This window comes from Triticum aestivum, chromosome 2A (assembly GCF_018294505.1).
Source record: "Triticum aestivum cultivar Chinese Spring chromosome 2A, IWGSC CS RefSeq v2.1, whole genome shotgun sequence".
NCBI lineage: Eukaryota > Viridiplantae > Streptophyta > Magnoliopsida > Poales > Poaceae > Triticum > Triticum aestivum.
In genome coordinates this window covers 73,987,649-73,992,714 of record NC_057797.1, presented here as the reverse complement: position 1 = coordinate 73,992,714, position 5,066 = coordinate 73,987,649, and the positions used below count along the sequence as shown (strand labels likewise).

Genomic DNA, 5,066 nt, shown 5'->3' with positions numbered 1-5,066 from the left:
CCTCATAGGTCTTTCACAAAGCACATACCTTGATAAGATATTGAAGAAGTTCAATATGGATCAGTCTAAGAAGGGGTTCTTATCTGTGTTGCAAGGTGTGAAATTGAGCTCAGCTCAATGTCCGACCACGGCAGAAGATATAGAAGAGATGAGTGTCATCCCCTATGCCTCAGCCATAGGGTCTATTATGTATGACATGCTGTGTACCAGACCTGATGTAAACCTTGCCGTAAGTTTGGTAGGAAGGTACCAAAGTAATCCCGGCAAGGAACACTAGACAGCGGTCAAGAATATCCTGAAGTACCTGAAAAGGACTAAGGAAATGTTTCTCGTTTATGGAGGTGACGAAGAGCTCGTCGTAAAGGGTTACGTTGACGCTAGCTTCGACACAGATCTGGATGACTCTAAGTCACAAACCGGATACGTATATATTTTGAATGGTGGGGCAGTAAGCTGGTGTAGTTGCAAGCAGAGCGTCGTGGCGGGATCTACATGTGAAGCAGAGTACATGGCAGCCTCGGAGGCAGCGCATGAAGCAATTTGGGTCGGGGCCGATCAAGCTCTTCTGTGACAACACTGGAGCTATTGCACTTGCCAAGGAGCCCAGGTTTCACAAGAACACAAGGCACATCAAGCGACACTTCAACTCCATTCGTGAAAATGTTCAAGATGGAGACATATATATTTGTAAAGTACATACGAACCTAAATGTAGAAGATCCGTTGACTAAACCTCTCCCTAGAGCAAAACATGATCAACACCAGAATTCCATGGGTGTTCGATTCATCACATTGTAACTAGATTATTGACTCTAGTGCAAGTGGGAGACTGTTGGAAATATGCCCTAGAGGCAATAATAAAAGGATTATTATTATATTTCCTTGTTCATGATAATTGTCTTTTATTCATGCTATAATTATGTTATCCGGAAATCGTAATACATGTGTGAATACATAGACACCAACATGTCCCTAGTAAGCCTCTAGTTGACTAGCTCGTTGATCAACAGATAGTCATGGTTTCCTGACTATGGATATTGGATGTCATTGATAACGGGATCACATCATTAGGAGAATGATGTGATGGACAAGGCCCAATCCTAAACATAGCAAAAGATCGTATAGTCCGTTTGCTAGAGTTTTTCCAATGTCAAGTATCTTTTCCTTAGACCATGAGATCGTGTAACTCCCGGATACCGTAGGAGTGCTTTGGGTGTACCAAATGTCACAACGTAACTGGGTGACTATAAAGGTATACTACGGGAATCTCCGAAAGTGTCTGTTGGGTTGACACGGATCAAGACTAGGATTTGTCACTCCGTATGACGGAGAGGTATCTCTGGGCCCACTTCATAATGCATCATCATAATGATCTCAAAGTGACCAAGTGTCTGGTCACGGGATCATGCATTACGGTACGAGTAAAGGGACTTGCCGGTAACGAGATTGAACGAGGTATTGGGATACCGACGATCGAATCTCGGGCAAGTAACGTACCGATTGACAAAGGGAATTGTATACGGGGTTGTTTGAATCCTCGACATCGTGGTTCATCCGATGAGGTCATCGAGGAGCATGTGGGAGCCAACATGGGTATCCAGATCCCGTTGTTGGTTATTGACCAGAGAGCCGTCTCGGTCATGTCTACATGTCTCCCGAACCCATAGGGTCTACACACTTAAGGTTCGGTGACGCTAGGGTTGTAGGGATATGTATATGCAGTAACCCGAATGTTGTTCGAAGTCCTGGATGAGATCCCGGACGTCACGAGGAGTTCCGGAATGGTCCGGAGGTAAATAATTATATATAGGAAGTGCTATTTCGGCCATCGGGACAAGTTTCGGGGTCACCGGTATTGTACCAGGACCATCGGAAGGGTCCCGGGGGTCCACCGGGTGGGGCCACCTATCCCGGAGGGCCCCATGGGCTGAAGTGGGAAGGGATCCAGCCCAAAGTGGGCTGGGGCGCCACTTCCCTTAGGACCCATGCGCCTAGGGTGGGGGAAACCCTAAAGGGGGCGCCCCTTGCTTGGGGGGCAAGCCCCCCCACCCCTTGGCCGCCGCCCCCCCCCCCCCTAGGAGATTGCATCTCCTAGGGCCGGCGCCCCCCCTAGGCCCCCTATATATAGTGGGAGGGGGGAGGGCCTCTCACCTACGCCTTTGGTGCCTCCCTCTCCCTCTCCAACACCTCCTCCTCCTCCATAGAGCTTGGCGAAGCCCTACCGGAGTACTGCAGCTCCATCACCACCACGCCGTCGTGCTGCTGCTGGTGCCATCTTCCTCAACCTCTCCTTCCCCCTTGCTGGATCAAGAAGGAGGAGACGTTACGCTGACCGTACGTGTGTTGAACGCGGAGGTGCCGTCCGTTCGGCGCTAGGATCTCCGGTGATTTGGATCACGTCGAGTACGACTTCCTCATCCCCGTTCTTTGAACGCTTCCGCGCGTGATCTACAAAGGTATGTAGATGCAATCCAATCACTCGTTGCTAGATGAACTCCTAGATGGATCTTGGTGAAACCGTAGGAAATTTTTTGTTTTCTGCAACGTTCCCCAACAAGTCCGTTCTTGAGTTCGGCTACATCCTTCCGGCGTTTGTCGCTGGCGACTGCCATGGCGGACGCGGAGGCGGCACACAGTGAACGCACTGGTGCAGTCGGGCTCGTTGGGCGCGCCGGATGCGCGCGGGACGTGCGGGACGCACTGGTGCGGTTGGGCTCGTCGTGCGCGTCGGGTGCGCGCGGGGCGTGCGGGGTGCAGAGGGACGTCAGGCGTGTGTCGCCGGCGGAGGAGGAGCTCGGCGTATGTCGCCGGAGACGTGACGGAGCATGATGGGACCGGCGTCAGTGCGCCAGGTCAGGTCCGCGGCGGTGCGACCGGCGTCGTTGCGCCAGGTCGGGTCCGCGGGCTAGGTCACGGTCGTGGCGACGACGACGACGGGAGCTGCGACAACTCCGGCGAAGACAAGTCAAGATTAGGAGGGAAAATGTTAGTAGTAATCTTGACATGCATAGATTGTTAGCCGCATGCATACAGGAGCGTGGATCACGGCCAGTTAGCCAGGCCATATTCAGTTGGTTGGCTAACTTGATGTGTCCAGATTGTTGGCTAGTTTTGTGCATGGAGTTGTGAGTGGAATCTGTCATTAGAGGATAACCACCACGATGGAGTAGTGGCCGGTGTGTTGGCCGGATCGTGCGTGCATGGATGCATGCGAGTTAGTTAGATTTGTAGGAGTTAGCAGCCGAGTGTGGCGGCTGGCCAGTGCGTGTGTGAGTCTTTTATACTGGTATTTAAGGTGATTAGGTGAATGAGAAAGAGCAGCCGAGAGGACTGGGCAAAAATGTAGTGTTTGTGTGACCAAGGAGGAGAGCTCTCGGCAAAGCTGGTGCTGGTGTCTTCCTTGGCGTGTGTGTATGTGTGGAGTTTTCTCATCATGTGTGTGTTCTTGAGAGAAATTACAAGTGAGAGTTGTGTGAGAAAGAAGACGAAGCGGTGCTGCGAGGAGGCCGCGCCAACATTGTTTGCTCCAGCAAATTTGATCTTAAGTCTTCACTTTCTTTTCTATGGTTGTGAGCAATCAAATCCAATTTGTAGTTCCCTGCACGATCGACGCTACGATAGTAGATGCTATATTGTACTCTTAGCAGTTAAGTTGTTTTTAACAGTTTATAAAGCAACTTATGATATTTCTAAAAAGTAAGGTCATGTAGGCACATGAAGCGCTCCTTTTTGGTCATTTTCTACTTAAATTGTACAGTTTTGTTGCAGTATCATAATTTTTCATCTCTCCGTAAAGCGCATGTTTTGTTTAAATTAATAATAAACTGCATCTCGGTATCTCCAAAAGGAACATTTTCAAAAAATTGTTTTTTCCTGATGGTAATCATTTTCATACAAACTACTATGGTTTGCTTGTCCTTTTGGTTTTGCATCGTGTACATTCCAGAACCTCTATGGAATAATGAATGTTATTGAATTCCTACTATTTTGTTATGATTTTGAAGATTCAATTGTTGAATTCTTTTAGGCTAATAGTAAGCTCGAGAAAACTTTTGGTGGAGATACGGTTTTGATATACAACTTTACTTGATTTCTAATCCATGTGGTAATGTCATTAGCATGCATGATATTTTACGCATAGCATACGCTGTTCTCACAACAATTGATTAGTTTCTAAATTCTAATCTTCTTTTGGTTCAGGTACAGAATTACCTGATGATGGAGGGTGGAGCTGTCCTTTGGAGAATTGTTTAAAGAACTAAGAAGTAATAACACCATGTCTTGTTCAAGTGCCAAATCAGCATTACAATGCGCTGATGTATGGCATCCGTCCATGTTGATTATTGGAGCCTTTGATAATTAGGAGATGCATGCATCACCTATGATAATTAATACATGTCTGCACAAAATTTGTCCATGTGTTGTAGTTAATTTGTACAACGCAAGTCACCGTAAGTCAATGTGTGTAGCACATAAAACGGACGAAGCTTAACTAAGAGGATCCATCAACAAGGGTCACAAGGCGATGTAAGTCGAAGCGGTTAACAAGTCACCAAGTTTTACGTACATATATGCAATCAGAAAAAAATAAACCCGTAGCAACGCACGGGCATTCTACTAGTACTTATGGGTTATCAACCACTTATTTATTTTTAATTATTATGTTTAGAATAGTAATATGACATTTTTCCTTAATGAAAATACAATAGGCCCAAACAATCATAAAAATAGGTTCCATGACAATCTCATATAAACGGTCAATAGCTTCGTCAAATCCCTTGCCATCATCTATTAATCCACTCACGACATATTCAAATTCCTCATTATATCCGTTGAGTTGATGAAACTACAAAATAATCAAACTTGCACATGTCGAACTAACCTCATACTATCTCTAGAGCCGCATGAGCTACCCAGTTAACTGACGCTGAAATGATTGCATCTACACAGTAGGAATCTAAGGCCATTGAATGTACCACAAAGGATCCCCCGCAAAAAAAAAGAATGTACCACAAGGGAGACACACCCTTTGTAAGATAGGCTACCAAACCACTTCTTTGTTGTTGC

At 46.6% G+C, this 5,066-nt stretch overlaps 1 long non-coding RNA gene across 1 annotated transcript; it reads left to right on the top strand.

Annotated features, from left to right (window-relative positions):
- The first annotated feature begins 3,274 nt into the window (after window positions 1-3,274).
- Window positions 3,275-4,416, top strand: LOC123184783 (uncharacterized). Its single transcript, XR_006493076.1, has 2 exons — window positions 3,275-3,568; window positions 4,200-4,416. It is a non-coding gene; the product is annotated as an uncharacterized lncRNA (long non-coding RNA).
- The last annotated feature ends 650 nt before the right edge of the window (window positions 4,417-5,066 follow it).